Source organism: Clarias gariepinus, chromosome 6 (assembly GCF_024256425.1).
Source record: "Clarias gariepinus isolate MV-2021 ecotype Netherlands chromosome 6, CGAR_prim_01v2, whole genome shotgun sequence".
In the NCBI taxonomy this organism is placed as follows: Eukaryota; Metazoa; Chordata; class Actinopteri; order Siluriformes; family Clariidae; genus Clarias; species Clarias gariepinus.
Window position 1 is genome coordinate 33,048,847 of NC_071105.1, and position 17,086 is coordinate 33,065,932.

General features: G+C 36.9%; 1 protein-coding gene across 2 annotated transcripts in view; it reads left to right on the forward strand.

Moving 5' to 3' along the window:
- The first annotated feature begins 5,954 nt into the window (after nt 1–5,954).
- cacng5a (calcium channel, voltage-dependent, gamma subunit 5a) overlaps nt 5,955–17,086 on the forward strand; it is a 32,787-nt gene continuing 21,655 nt past the window's right edge. Inside the window, exons 1-2 of one of the 2 annotated variants that reach the window (XM_053499077.1) lie at nt 5,955–6,099; nt 6,721–6,835. The gene's annotated coding sequence lies outside the window, so the exon portion shown is untranslated. The remainder of the gene's footprint in view (nt 6,100–6,720; nt 6,836–17,086) is intronic. The other variant, XM_053499078.1, reaches the window with a different exon arrangement.

Below are 17,086 nucleotides of genomic sequence, written 5' to 3' on the forward strand. Positions count from 1 at the left end.
GAACAAAAAAAATTTAATGCAACACATTTTTTAAATGTTGAAACTCATTTTTTAAAAGTTTTATTTATTTGGCATTATTCCTAATCCTCTTTACTTGGTTTTAAATCAAACCTATACTGTTCAAATGTGCAAACAGATAGGCTAATCTTTGGATTCCTGGACCCTGTTTGGTGACCTAAGTCAAATAGGTATCTCGGTTTTTGCATGAGGAAAGTTACACAGTTCAGTGTAGCTGCTTTAGTCAATTTTCACTGACAGATAAAGCAAATCACCTGGATCTAGAGTAGTCTATGATAGGGTTTTACAATAACATCTGGTCCAAAATTGTACTATATTTTAATTTCACCCATAGATTACAGGGTACTTTGGTGTGCAATAGCACAAAATTCAACTGAACCTTAGACATACAACTACAGACTTCTCCAACATACAATGTTCTACAAAATGTGAAACCTTTTCCCCCACTTATGTGCAACATAAACTGCTAGCACAGCATATGGTATTCTATAATGGGCAATATGTTACTGCATCAGCAGCGACTTCTAACTATAGATATCCACTATAGTGCTTGCCTCATCATTTGACAGAAAGGCTATAATTCTGATGCCTCCTAACTATGACTTATAAAGCTATGCATGTTCACCTGCAAGCGAAAAGGCTGCATTATCAGTTTGGTGCTTTATTTTTTTGACTATTTTTCCCTAGTGTGCAGTTAAAATAGATTTTAGTTATACTCTTGACAGATGTTGTAAAGGGTACAAATAAGGGTACAGGTAAGAGTGCTTTAGTCATATGGAACAACACTGCACTCCAAAGTTAGGTAAAAGGTCTACATTTTTTAGAATTTAAAAGCATGTTTGTCACCTTCTAAGAATACATTACAGTTAATGTTTGTAAACACGTTACAGCAACTACTGTGTAACTACTGTAACACAGACAAAGGAGGACTGAAGCCTATCCCAGGGGACTCGGGGAGGAGCACAAGCACACACAGTCACACTATGTGAAGAAACCCACAAACCACAGGTAGAACATGCAAACTCCATACAGACATGAGTCAGGAATCGAACCTCCACAGGTAGTGAGAACAATGCAAGCACAATTCCGAATTGCAGACTAACATTAGAATATGCTGTGCTGTAAGAAATTAAATCACAACGTTTACTGGTTTGTTGGCATATTTAAAAATTGTTTATACTGTATAGCCCAATGTAATAACTATTGAAATGTTATACTTATTATTTAACTATGAATATGTACATTTTTAATCATATATAGCTGTTCATTTAAGTCAAAGTCTGCCTCATTCACTGAAAAGTTTCATGTCCCAATTGTCGGAACCAAACGTTTTGTTTTACTCAGTGTGGCACCTTAATAATTTGTGCTGCAAATGTTATTTAACTAAAACCCTTTGAAACCCCATCGTTTTAAGTTCTCACAATCAACGCCAGACTCCATTTTCTGATTTCTTTTCATTCGTGGCCTCCCAATCTGATAAAGTGCTTATCTTTCTTAGGACATTTAAATATTCATGTATGCTGTCCTTTAAAACCGCATACAGCGAGTTTTTATTGCTGGTTGACTCATCTAGCCAGTATTGACTCCAACAGTCCAGAAGGGACAAACATTCAATCTTGTGCTGTCATCTGGGCTCTCTGTTTCAAACCTTGAAGGTGTTGATATACAGTACTTAGGCAGTGTGTAGAAATACTGCGAAGTAAGAATGCTCTCTAAAACAATTCGTTTTCAATTCACAAAATGCAAAGTGAGCAAACATAAGAAAAATCTAAATCAAATCAATATTTGGTGTGACAACCCTTTTAAACTTTCAAATCGATTCTTATACTTGCACACTTGTTTAAAGATCAGAGTCAGGTGTATGATTAACCATTTATACCAAGCAGGTGATAATGATCATCGATTTCAAATCTAGGTTGAAATACAGTCATTAGCAGCTGTGTAGGAGGTTTAAAACTGACGGTTCAAAACTCTGCTACTAAGGTGAGGTTGTGGAACACAGTTCTATACTCCATGGCAAGACTGAGTACAGCAACAAAATAGCGATGAGATGCAAGGTAGTTATACTGCATCAGCAAGGTCTCTCCCAGGCAAAGGTCTGAAGGAGGACTGAGGTTTCAAGATGTGCTTTGTGAAGCACAAAAAACAGGCAATGTTGAGGTCCGTAGACGCAGTGGTAGGCCTACTGTAGGAAACTGAATGCAGCAGGTAAAAGACACATCATGCTTACTTCCCTTCAATATCAGAAGATGTCTAACAGTGCCATCATCAAAGAACCCAGGTACATCCATCTACTGTTCGGAGAAGTCAGACCAGAAGTGGTCGCCATGGAAGATTTGCACCCCAAAAAGCCATAGCTCTAATGTGAAAACACTGCAGGAGGAAGGTTGTGCAGGCAACAGTGAAGCATGGTGAAACTTTCTTGCAAGTTTGTGGCCACATTTATACAAATTTGGAGATTTGGTTAGAATTAATAGTGTCCTCAGTGCTGAGACATATGGGCAGATACTTATTCTTCATGCAGTACCATCAGTCAGGCGTCTGATTGGCCCCAGCAGGACAACGACCCCAAACATAAAGCCAATATCATTAAGAACTATTTTGAGCATAGAGAAAACATAGTGAAGACCTGAAAGTGATGGTTTGGCTCCCACAGACTGCTGATCTCCACATCATCAAGTCTGTCTGGAATAAAATGAATAGACAGAAGGACCTGTGGTTAGTTTTTCAAGATGTTTGGATTAACCTACCTGCTGAGGTCCTTCAAAATTACAGCATTTTCCCACACCGTTTCTGGTCATTTTTCTAATAATTTTAAATGATTTTGTTTGACTCCTGGCTGTCTCTTTACCTTTCTTCACCTCTACCTAACCCCATTCCCTTGTCCAATCCATGAAGTCAGTTCCTGACACTCAATTTTCTAACACCTTCACCTCCATGCACATACCTCGTATTCCAGACTCTCTACTATCCTGCGTTAACTCTACGGAGCTTATCACGCTCTTCATCTTTCCTCACACTGAACTGTCTTGCCCCTTTAAAACTTAAGATTTAAGATAGACCCTTTAAGACTTAAATACTGTTAGTTTAAAACTATATTAAATATATGGTAATGCTTACAGACCCATAGCAGAGTTCAATAGCATTAATTCAATCTTACATCATGTTGCTGCTTTTTTTCTCTCCATGAAATCCCGTGAAAAGTTTAAGACATTGTTTATTGACAAAATTGACAAGATAAGATCACATATATTTCCCACAGACACCAATCCCTCAGAGCCACATCATCCTATTAGCTGCCTTCAGCAATTTCCACCGAGTGTTGTCCTCTCAGGTGGTTGCATGCTTGAATCCCACAAATTGTCCCTTGGACATTGTACTCTTAAGACTTTTTGAGGATTTTTTTTTTTTTTTTACTTATTTTGCCCTTTTATGTTCACTATAATTAATAGCATTCTATCAAATAGAATAGTCGCTTCCATTCCATTTATATTCTTTAAATATAAGATTATGCAACATGTATATAAACATGGCTTAGATCCCAACAACCTCAGCAACTATAGGTCAAATTCCTTTTTACTGCTAAGGACAAAGTTTCTTTACCCGAAAATGTATATAGGCTGCCAAGGTTTCCTGATGCACGTAGGGCAGTAAAGGCCGGCCCATGTAGTCTGAGCCAATAGAATAGCCACTGTAGCTTAAACTGCTGAAAAGGTTAATGCTGGTTCTAGTAAAAAGGTGTCAGAACACACAGCGCATTACAGTTTCTGTTACAAAAGAGGGGATGCAGTGATCTTATGCAATAAACATGAAAAGGGTTAAAAGAAGCTGCCAAATGCCTAAATGTAAATGTAAGCTAAAAGAAGGAAAAATGTAGACCTAATAATATGAAACCATTTAAGGAAAAAATATTCTATTTACATTAACCAAGTTAACATTAACTAGGTTATTAAATACTTTAAGCATATATACTATTTTTTAAAAATATTAATAGTACAGTGGAACTTTGGATTACGAGCATAATTCGATGCAGAAGCGGGTTCCTATTTCAAAACACCCGAAAAACCAAATTTAATTTTCCCATAAGAAATAGTGGAACCTTAAATTATTCCACAGCCCAAAAAAGTAAATACATAAAAATAGTTACCACAAAATATTACGTAAAAATTAAACAAATTAACCTGCACTTTACCTTTTAAAAAAAAGTAAAAATAAATCCTGACAGATAAGTGTTTCCATTTGTGCGCGCAGGCGCTGTGTGTGTGTGTGTGTGTGTGTGTGTGTGAAGCCTCTCCCATCCCGAGAGAGAGTGTGTGAACCAGCACAGTGTCAAATTATGCGCGCGCGCACACATCAGAGAGACTGAGGAAGACAATGGATTTTTAACCTTCTAATAAGACTTTCTTTTGCTTTACACGCGCGCTGTATACACGCATACAGACACAAAATAAAATATGTTTTACACACAGACGTGGTCACAGTGTTATAATAAACAGTACACGCTTAAGGATGTTGATTATACCAGTACGATACAAGCACTAAAACCCAGCAGGGGAGACGATTACCCCCAATTTCGCAACACAAGAGAGAGAAAAACCGTTGGCTCAGTTGTGATCACGTGACGCTTGGCATCAAAACAAGAAAGGCATGCGTGATACATAATACTCGGTACTCGTAAACCAAGACTTGCTCGTTTTTTTTTTTTTTTATTATTTATTTAAAATCTTTGCTCGTCTTGCGGAACACTCGCAATCCGAGGTTTTACTGTAGTGGCATGGCGGCATAGTAATTAGCACTATGTCCTCACACTTCTGATGTCTGTGTGTTTGGTATTTGCATGTTCTCGCTCCCAGTGGTTGGGGGGTTTCCACTGTGTACTAGTTTGGTCCCACAGCCCAAAGACATGCAGAAAAGGCTGATTTGAATTTGCACCAAATTGCCTGGTGTGTATGTGTGTGTCCTGCAATGAATTGGTGCCCTGTGCAGGGTGTACCCCGCCTCATGCCCAAAGTCTTTTGTGACAGGCTTCAGCCCTCCAATGTCCCTGTACCGGATAAGCGGTGTAGATGATAAATTAATTAATAAATATTACTAAAACTAGACCATGTGGTTGCAGCTTTACAGCTCTGTTTGATCTTTCAGGTTACTGTCAGTGTGGGTTTCCTCCAGTTCCTTTCACTTTACCAAAAAAAACAAACAAATGAGGATTGTCTATGCTAAATCAGTGTGTGCGTGAAGTCACAACATCACGCAAAACTGGCTGGACAGATTTTAATGAAACTTTGCCAGTCCATAGGCATTTGCCTGAAGTTAAACTTGCACTAATTAAATCAAAATGTTGAAGAGAAGGGAAATTATGAGCAGTTTTGTGCCAGATTTGAACCAAAAGTTCTGATAGCGTTTCTGCGTATGTGTCAAACCTCAGATATTATCTATAAAACTTAGCATAAACAAACATTAAGATACACAGCCTTACAAAATTTTATTTCGTTGTATTAATAAGTCAGGCAGAGAGTTCTGCTGTACAGGAAGAGAGACAGTTGTGTATGTGGGCTTGAACCTGAAATAATCATATCATTGATTACAATAAAGCTGATCAGCTTATTTTTAGCTTCAACCTTTCAAATATTTCTTCAAACTCTTTCCACATCTATCACTAGTAAATGAATAAGTGCGCGCGCGCTTGTGTGTGTGTGTGGGGGGGGGGGGGGGGGGGGGGGGATTGGTGGAGGTTTATCACGTGACTCGATGAGTGGAGTACAGAGTGTCAGGAGAGCCGAGTACGAGAGACGCGCGCGCTCTACACCTCACGTCGTCTACGGTGCCGTAAAACTTCACGAATTTCCCAGCTGCGTTTTACTCCTAAAAGTGTTTCCAACCTTAAAACTTATACTTAAATCCGAATTCCGAATTAATTCATTCATTTCGTCACGGATTTGGTTGAATCATCTCAGAGAAAACGTCTCGCGCAGACCGTTTTCCCGCTTTTACCCCTTCCATTCTGCACGCGGAGACCAGAGTGAAAAACGCACGCGCAGGGAAAGCCGTTGACACCTTACAGCCCAACCGTCACTCCTAAAGGTATGTCACGCTGTTTATATAATAATAATAATAATCATATTGAATTATCCAGAAGTATCAATTTGGTAAGGGGTTAATACGTCTCTAAACGTTTTCATACTTTTCTTTCCCAAGAGTTCGTATCTATCATAGGCATAAACATGGAAGTTATAAAACATTAACACTACGGGAAATAGATATAAAAAATCATAAACGTGGTAATTCAGACCATTTATACTTTTTACAACACAGTTTTTTATAGGTTTATTTAAAATACAACCTAATGATAAAAAATAGCCACTATGCTAACATAGATATTGAGTCTTGTTGCCATGGCATAATGTTAAATAGCAAATATTTTACAGTCTGTAACACATACTCTAGGTTAACTCTAGGCAAATCCTTCTGTATTTTCATCCTGGTTGATTCAAACCAATATTTCACTCTGTTCCAGTTTTATAAGGTAACAAAAAACAAGTTTGAAGTGTTTTAAAATAAAAGAATCAATTACACATTACTATACCCATTTATCTTTTTAATGTTCTTTTTTGGGGGGGGAGATAGATAGATATTGATATGTAATGCATTCATCCATTTGCGAAGATTAGTCCTACCAGTTAGAAAATTTTTCTAATCTTTTAGAGGATCATATCGGAGATGTAAGCCCCTCCGGCTGCCATTATCTACACAGGCTATTTGCATGCTAATGCGGCATGAAAGAATATTGATTTTGCTTTACAAAGCTTCAGTGCCAAAGGTAAGGCTTCATTACATGCTGTGTTTTTTCTTCTTCCCGCTTTCAACAAGATTATAAAGCCTGTGTGCAATAAATGTTATGTCAGCACCATGGACAGTGACATGGACAGGGTCATGGTCCAGATGTGGAACGAGTAACGTGTTTAAGAAATAATAACTGGATATGAGACAATATAAACATGTGGGGGGAAAAGACGAACCAAATCGGCTTCTGTAGTAGATGCACTGTTTGCATTCACATGCATTTGTGTAAATTAATTGGTTAAAGACATCTTACTGGATTGGAGACTAAAACAAGTTTACATGGATAGAGACATTAATTGGAGAGTATACAGTAAAACCCCCAGTCTTGATTTAACACTTTCAAAGTTCATATGCGTCACCTACCAGTCAAAAGTTTTGACACACCTTATATTGCCATGGTCTTTTCTGATTTTTATTTCTTTCTACACTGTAAACCATTGCTGACGCATTGAAAAAAATCATCTTTAAACAGTTGATATTGAGATGTGTCTGCTATTGTGCTCTGTAAAGCCTTCATAATGGCTCTAATCCGAAGCTGTTCATTGGTGATTTTTGAGGTTGGTAACTCTAAATTACCTTCTCTTTAACAGAGGTAAGTTTTGGTCTTGCTTTCCTGGTATGGTCTTCATGAGGTTGATGAGGTTTCATCATGGTGCTTGGTGGGTTTTGCAAATACACTTGACAATTATGTTCTTGCAAAAACTGTTCCAGAGCAGCTGACCTTCGTGTCTTAAAAGAACAACTGACTGTTGTTAGTGTTATTGTTACTTACTGTAATTACCTAATGCCATATGTGTTACTTTATATAGTTTTAATAAAATGCAGTGTTGTTCTAGAATGTAGAAAATAAATCCAAACTTTTGACTGGTGTGTTCATAATTTTTAATTGCTACTATATATAAACATTGTAAGCTTTTTATTCAACACTGTAAATTTTACTGTGTGGAGAGTTTTCACTTTTTTTTCAACTTTTATAGACACTGTATGTAATTTTATTTGACATCTATTTGCTGTTGATAAGTAACAAAGTGGCTTGTAAAAACACAATGGACTAAGAAGTATGTTGTTTTTCTTTTGTAAATCTCTTTTAAAATATATTGATCCAGCCTACCTTTATCCATTCATTCATTTATTCATTCACAAGTTATAGTTGGGTTTTGTACGTACATGTCAGGAAAGAGCTGGGCAAATAGTATAATGTTTCCCCTTGAGCCTGGAACACTGTACGGAACTGGGAGAATCCAAATACTATGGCAGGATATTAAAGGCTAGTATCCATGAAGGATATAAAAGCCAGCTCCATCAGTTAACACTGCTAATGGCCACGTTTATTTTTATGCTGCCATGTTGACAAACTGTTTGCTTTTTCACCTGGTTAAATAAGGATTGAATAATTTTTTTTGCTTTAAATTTTTAAAAAGAGGTATCTTTTAAACAATATGTTAAAATGATAATATAAAGCCTAATTTTTTTACCAACACATAACAACAAACTGCCATATTGTTAAGCATTAAAAGACAACTGCTATCACCATTCAGACCTTTGTAAGCATAAAGCTTTATGTAATGAGATATTTACAGAATTTGCTTGAATATCGCAGGGTTATAACAAAATAAATGCTTATAATATCATCATTATTTCAGGCTGTTATACTTCACCTTTAAAAAAATCTGCATTAGTTATTTTCATGATTTGCTTTAGCTAGCAAGCATAACACCATTTTATTAATGTATATAAACCTGTAATATTATCATGACATATAGTACATTCTCCACATTCTCCATACCAGTAAGTGTATCCAGGCAATTGTTGTTGCTACTGTATATTATGTGATACAAAGCTGTCACACTTTCCTCTGATTTCTACAGCAATAGTAAACTGATGAGTAAAAATGCACCACGCATTTCTAGTCAGTGATTTTTAATAAGATGCCAACTTAGCAACCGTCCACATCCCAGTAGATGAAAAGAAAAGATGTAAAGAAATGTAAAGAAATACACTTACTGTACATGTTGACGTGCACATTAAAATTTAACGGCTCTGGTTAATCATGTCAGTATGTGGTTAGGCTAGGCAGCTGAGTTACCCGAGTTAACCGCCTGCTAAAGATTTTTTGTAACAGGAAAGGACTCTTTCAGCTTTGTTTGTCGGCTTAGTTTTCCAGGATAAGGCTAATAATGTTCATTTCCTGTACATAATTTGTTGCACGTTAATATGTATGACACATATGGAAAATAACATGTTTAATAATAGTGAACTGAAGTAGACTATTTCCTGGTCAAATCTCAGTGAGGTTAAAATAGATTTAGCTGTATGTACAATGTGAGTGTGTGTGGTGATTACACAGCGGTAATGTACTGTAGCGTTGAAAGCTAGGAGAAGAAAGGTACCCTAGAGCAAACACGAAAGTACTGTACTGTATTCAAAATGGCATAAATGAGTATAAATTAGCCTATAAGTGAGAAATCATGTAAAAACATGGGGGTAATGAATTTAATAGAGGCTAAGGGTTTCTTGGTTAGAAGTGTTAGGAACCATTTATGATGTAGGCGGCATGCAGTATAGCCAGTTTAACAGATGTAGTCTAATAAACCAGCAGGCAGCCCGTCTTCACCCCATCATTCAATTAAAATGGACCAAGGTAGGACCGATACGCCCCAGTGCATTTATTATTTATTTACTTTTTTTTTTTATGTGGCACAGGTACACTGCTGCAATTTTTAACAAAGTTAAGACAATAGTCAAGATTAAGAAAAACAATCACTGCGACAACTTACATTAATGATGAATAGCGAAAAAAAATGGTTTATTTTACTTGGTTTATTTTACTTAAAAAACATTTATTTTTGCTCACTGTACAGATTTTACTTGCGTGAAAATGTTTAATTAATTTAAATATGTTATGCATAAATCATTTTTTCAGTGCACACACTATACCATGTCACTATCATGTTAGAGTAACTAATGTCCTCAAAATGGTCCACTTTCCAGATAATTGGGACCTATAGGGATCTCTTTCTACTGATAGATCAATGCATACATATATATATATATATTCAGCATTGGGTGACCATGTATTTCTTGATTATCATATTGATCATGTAGCAGCAATTGCATTGGGAGTCTCTGCTGAGCTCAGTGAAAACCCTGCACTGGTGTTTATGAGAAATTACTTTAGAAATATCAAATCACTGGAGTGCTTTCAGTACTCAGTTGCTAATCTTATACTTTTATACAAACATAGTGGCAGTTGCAGACTAGACAAAAGGTATATTGTATTGTAATTGCTTTATTTAAACTATTTGTGGTGGTTCCAAGGACATTTTACAAACTAATTTGTTACCTTTGTACCTTGCACTAATACATCTCTCTAAAATCTAAACCCAGCATATTAATTGAAAATGTAAAAGAAAAAAGAGTGTCATTAATGTGTAAACTACACCGAGCATAATCTACACACATTCTTTTTACTAATTAGAAGTAAAAAATTAAATGTTTAAGCATAAACTAAATTTTTTATTTTATTTTTTTGGTCCATAAAATTGCACAAAATTGATTTGAAATCAACAAGAAATTTTGCTTAAGTGAAATAAAATAAAATAAAAAATTGTAGGGAAGGTTGCTGTCAAATATGTGTGTGAATTTTAAATCACTGTTGCTGTTAAATGTGGTTGGTTGAATACAAAGATGTGGATGCGGTATCCACACATATGGAGGGCCAACTATAGTCATATACTTTCGGATTTTGCACACTGTTTTTATAGATTTGTTTGTTTATATTATTGTATTTATAGCTTTACTTTTTAAAATCTATCTACTGATCAATCTACACACATTAGCCTAATGACAATCTAAGTATATTTTCGAAATGTTAGCAAATGTAGTAAGAACTGAAATTTATTATTCAAATAAGAATTAGCCCCAGTATTCAGTACTTGGTCGTTCCTTTGGAAACTATTACAGGTTTAGGTTTTCTCAAGTAAATCTCAACAAGCTGTGCACACCTGGATTTTGGCCATTTCTCTTAATCCTCTTGGCAAGACCTGATCATGTTCATTCAGTCTCTCGATAGGCATTGGGTTGTTGTCGTCCTGAAAATGAATCTTGTTTTAGGTCATATGCACTATGATGAAAGATTAATTCAAAGTTCTCTCTGTATTTGGATGCACTTATACTTTCTTTCATTCTGACCTTGCTCCTACCGCTGAGAAGTACTTCCTTAGCATGATGCTGGCACCACCATGCTTCACCGTAGAGATGATCTTAATGATCATCAATGGGTTCATTTTTGTCTGACCTACAGTAGCACTTGGAGTTCAAGTCCTTTAACAGCCTGTCATATGCCTTTTTTACTCAGGAGAAGCTTCTGCTGTAGCTAGCTATTTATACTATAAAGGCCTGACTGATTTGAAGGACAATAAACATAAACATTTTCTTTTGGATTTTTTTCCTGGTTTAATTGGGGAAAATATATTTAACTTGTTTGGAATTGTCTGAAATAAACTAAAAGTGTCTAGGGGTCCAGTAGCTCCATGAGTCTACTAGCAATATGTGTGTGCAGAAACACAGTGTGTGTCAAGGTGGGTGTGAATGAGGACTCAGGAGACAAATGGACTTTGACAGAGCTTCGGGCTTGCTTTTTTTTCCCACCAGCACTTTTTAGCACGCTTTCAACACTCAGTGGAATAACCAAAATAAAACAAACACCATTGCAATATTTCAGGCCAATATTTCGCCTTGCCCAAGTTCATCAACACTTTCCAGGCATTTGCTCCGGCATATGTGTGTGTCTGCATGTGAGATATGTGTGACCTCTGTCAGCACTGCCCTGTCTCTCTCTTTCTCTCTCACAATTTCTGATTGGTGGTGTTCTCATTTTCCCAAAAAAGATAAACAAAGCCCACATAAGTAAGCTCACCATGCAGGTGAAAATCATTATATACCACCTGCTGGTCCAAAAGCTCTGTAGCTCCAACAGCTCTATGAGTGATAATGATTGGCATTTAAAATAATATTTAAATATTTAAATAATTAATTAATTCATTTATTCATTCATTCATTCAATTAAATACTATGCAGACAGTCATCAATGTGCATTTTTTCAGAAAATAATAGAGTTGCTGTTGAAATACAGCTTGCCTTTGTATGCACAGGTGCAGAAATCAGGTCAATAGCTCATCTGTTTTCTTTAGGAAATGGGCAACACAAGCTTATTATCGTAGGCCTAAACTAATTTGCACGGTGTGTTGTTATCTAAAAATAACCATGCACATATTTACTATGTAAAGAAACAGACACAGACTGTTCTTCCAGGTTTATACTGTATCTGCACCACAGACTTCCGCAGTTTCAGCATCCCTGGGGGTTTTTCCTCAACGTTTTTTCCCATCTCCTCCATATTTGGAGTTTTCTATTTGGTCTGGTTCTTTCCATCATCGACATGGAAAGTAAAATGGGCAGAGCTGCGGAAGGTTTGGTGGTTTTAATTGAAGCTGATGTGTGTGTGTTTGTGTGTTTTATTAACCTGAAAGAGGTCTGACCCAGTTCACAGGCACAGAGCCAAAGAGGGAAACCCACAGTGCTGTGGAGACGAGCTGCTCTCTATTAATTAGAACCACAGAATTACAAAACTCACAGAGAGAAAAAGCTAAACCACTCAAAATTGAACAGTCTGAGTAAAATGTTTAAACCAAAGCAGCAGTGTTATTAACCTTAATTGGCCATCATGTTTTGCCAATTTGCCAAAGTGTATTTTTAACATAGCTGCACTTACAGTACTGTGCAAAAATCCTGAGCCACCCCAATTTCTTCATATTTTTCTTCTAAAGAGACAGACATTTTTGTATTTTTATGTACTCTTTAAGTTTTACAGGCCTCCTGAAGGACGGTTTTTAGCTTTTTTTTGGTTTTTTTGCATGATTTTGCATTGACTCATTTTCAGTCCTGTCCCTGAACCTGAACATTTTCAGAGGAATGTTTTTTTTAAGTCACACACTGACCTGTGAACCATTCAAGCATAAAAACAAACATCTAACTTGGCCCGATCAGGCCGGCAATTAGTATACTGGTGATGCTAAATGCTGAGTGGTTGGAACAGACGAAAGGGAAAACGAGGTTGCTGTGAGGTTGTTAAATAAACAACCAATTCTTAAATTGTATCTTTAGTCAGTGTGCAGCCTGAAACATCCTGTATGTTCCCATTTCTTAACATAATTAAATTTACAGTACATCAATATGAGAAAGAAATGAGGGGTGGCTCAAGATTTCTCCACAGTACTGTGGTAAGAAATTGTATGATTTAACATAGCCATTGACATATTTTTATTATTATACTTAATGTTTTTTATCTTTCCCGGTCAGTAACAGTGAGAAAGGAAGTTTGCACTTTAGGACATGATTGTCATAGAAGACTGTTGAGAAGATTTTTTGACATGTAGCGGTCAGAATAACCTCCTGGGAACCTCTGAAGCAGTTAGAGGTTAAAGCTCCGTTGGCCCACTGGCATCTTTTGGCTGCTGGCTCACATTTATCAACCTCTGCCAGTCATGGGACATGAACTCATGCATTTCTATTCATAGATGGGAGTATGTCCCTCTGCAAATCCTGAGGCATAAATCATTTATTTAAATCAACCTAATTTTTTTTTTCATACAATTAGTTGACATGTTGTGCTATATTATGAAAATATGTCTTCCACCCTGTTTGCAACATATTGTGTGTATTAAACAACCTCTCCAGTCATTCCAAGAAAATTATTAACATCCCTAAAGTGTTGGTGGAATGCTAATAGAGAAGACAAGCGAAGCTGAAAAGCTGTTACCTTTCTCATCATAACATGGCTGCTCTTGCCCAAAACAGTCTTCGATTCCAGGGTGTTTGTTTGAATTGCTATCATGCATAAATCAGACATGGCTCAGTATTCTATTGAGACCAGGCATAATAATTCATGGAAAAAATATCAGCTGCAGGAAAATGGAAAATGTCATGTCATTGGTTCCTATGTGCAAAGATCCTGTTAACTATCATTTTAAATAAGACTGAACAAACAATAAGCACAAGTGAAACAGACATTCCACTTCCTTCATATTTGATTTAAAGGGCACATAAATTTAAACCATCTGGAACCACTTAGTGCCACTCATTCGTCAATAACAAACTGCTGTCATTGATATTCATCAGAGAATAGTGTGGAATTCTAAAGCTTGCACAAAAAGGCCTTTGCAACATTAATGCTGCAGAGAGACAGAGCCGGAACTAAGAGAATGGGAGATCAAAATGGGACCATGATCCACAGTATGAGACCATAAACACAAAGAGCCCACAGCAAGCTGAATAAAAACACAGTCTCCTAAGGGGCACTGAACTGGCCAGTACTAATGCCTCTGATTTGCTATTCAGAACCTTGCTAAGTTTTGCTGGGGATTATACAGTAGCTGGGCGTATACACCTAAAAAAAGCATAAATGTTTGGAAGTGCGTGTCTGTATTAGGAAGCTATTATGGTGCTTTTTATTTTAGCATACCATTACTAATTGGATGTTTTTTTTTGCATTAGTTAATGCTCAAGTAGATTGCCATAAATAGAAAGCCTGTTCTGCAGTGAACAAAAGCATCTTAACTGCTTGGATCCCACTAGATGACTCAAAAACTAGTATGCAATCACTAAAAAAGACACAAATCTTCTGAAAAAGCCTCATAAATAAACAGAAGTCACAGCACCTCATTAAAAGCCTAAAGCAGTAAGCTTGTGACCTATAGCCATCAGCAGTTCAGCTGCATGCTTGGACTGTACACTGCCTGGCCAAAAACAGCCCGCCATTTGGACTTCAATAAGCAAATATTTAAGAGCCTTTATTTGGATGGTTGCTGCAGTGATTTATACTGTAAGTTTCAGCTGCTAACATCTTTTTAACCCTAATTCTCACTTACAAAGTAATTAGCTAGTTATTTCTTAAACAACCATGTCAGAAGCAGGGAGTGAAATTAACACCCACCTGGGTAAAATTTCTTTTTTTGCGAGTAAATCTCAGAGGGCTGTCTGCCACATGGTGTGAAAATGTAACAAAACAGGCATGTAATTAAGTTTTTTAAGTCTTCATTTCGGTGAAGCTGCAGCTTCTTTCTCCTGCTCCACTGCTGCCTGCACATCTAAGCTTCTTGGGGCAGGTTGACACACACGAACATTTAATGACACTAACACACACTCAAACACCAGCCACCACACTACTTCGGTTTGATTTGGAGGAGTCACCTGGCTGCAATTTGTCTTCTGCTTGCTAGCATTAGCCTAACTAAGGAGCTAGCTGGTATGTTGTGATAATTATAATGTGTCAGCAAACCTCCCATACAAAAGCACACTGTCAGTGAATAAAAGGAACAGACCAAAAGTTGTAAGAAATGGCAGTTTGGAGATGAAGGTGATTCACAAAGCTGGCTACAGTATGATGCTGAGGTTATGGCGATGAGCTGTTTTATGTCTCGCCAGTATGACAAAGACAAAAACAGAAACAACTAACTTGTCATCAGAAATAACTCTATGTTGGAGAGCAATTATGACCACGAACACAGCATGTGCTATATCGCCTGCCAGTCTGGCTCTTGGTCTCTGTCTGAGCCTCTGCTCTTTACACCCTCTGTGATGGCACCAATTGATCAATAATTCTGCTGCAAATTTTGTTCTGAGTTCATTTTTCAGTTTGTGTTCAACATGTAGCATGGGACACAAAAGTGCAATTTATTTTTTTGGTCATTTAAAAAAAACGATACATGGCCAATTTTTTTTTTTGATACATGGCCCAACTTACTTAGCTAATTTAAGTCCCTTGTTGGAAGACATACAGTATCCAATATATCCTATATTACTTATTACTTATAAAGTTCAAATTATTAGCCTGCAACTAAGGAGACTGCTAAAATGACTGGAATTTGGTTAAGAACTGTACAACATAATAATAAAACCTGAAAGGGTGAGAGAATGAAACTGTGATCGGAGGTCATTTAAACAGTTGAAGTTGCATCCTAAAAACACGAAGAATGTGATGAGAACTCACAGGATTTGGACTAAACTCCAGTATGGCCATAAGAAAATCCACCATGCATAGTGTCCACTGTACAGTACAAGCCTCTAATGCAGGTGTTCAGATCTGGGGCTGGAACAGTTGGTTCATTTTGTGAACATGAATTAGATACCATTGAAAGTCTTTGGGAGAAGACTTTTTGGAAAGGTTTGACTTGTCATTAACATAAGATCTTGCGCTAAAATAATGCAAGTATATGCCTAAGCACTCTGTCAGGATACAGATAGAGAATAGTATCTGTCAGAATACAAATAGATACAAATAGATGCAAATGCATGTCCACAACATGATGTAGAATCAAGAACAGGGTCAGGCAATGAGTCAGGCAATTAGCGAACAGGGTAACAGAGGAAAATCCAAAGTCACAAAAACCCAGCAAATTAAAACATAGTCAACTCCAGAATACAAGCCTTGGTAAGTTTAGGCCAACATGTTGGGCTGTTAGGCTGAACATCACTTTGTGCTTAAGTATGGTGCAATAATGATTTAATACTGCTATGCATAATAAGAGATTTGGTTACAGTGAATGGGTTGTTGTAGTCCAAGGAGGCCATGGTTGTAAGTCACCATATGTTATGGCAAGTGGAGTTCTGAGACGATTTTGGTGACATTGTGACACACACATCATTGCGACACACACAGTCCACTTGATTTAACAAATTCCTGGAAATGTACTAGAGTAAAGAACAGTGTTTTGTTTCAAAAGTAATTCCCTCAGCTGGTGCTTTGATAATGGTGGTATGGGGCATGTTTAAAAATTTCCCAAGGCCATAGCATGCACAGTTTCATTCTTGTCAAAAAAAAAAAAAAGTATTTTGACATATTCTGCAAAACCTATAGGACATTGTTTCATATTGCAGATGTATAATGACACAAAACATACAGTGAAAAGTACCCAAGGCAAAGAAATTGTTTTATAATATTTAAATATAATTAAGTAATAATATTTCTCACATGCCAAGTCAGTCCCCTGCTTTTAACCAAACAGAGCATGATTTTCATTTACTGAAGACAAGACTGAAGACAGAAAAGCCCACAAACAAGCAGCAACTGAAGGCAGCTGCAGTAAAGGCTTGGCAAAGCACCTCCCAAAACTCAGCATTTGGTTCATGGATTTCAGACACCAGGCAGTTCTTGAATGCAAAAGATTTT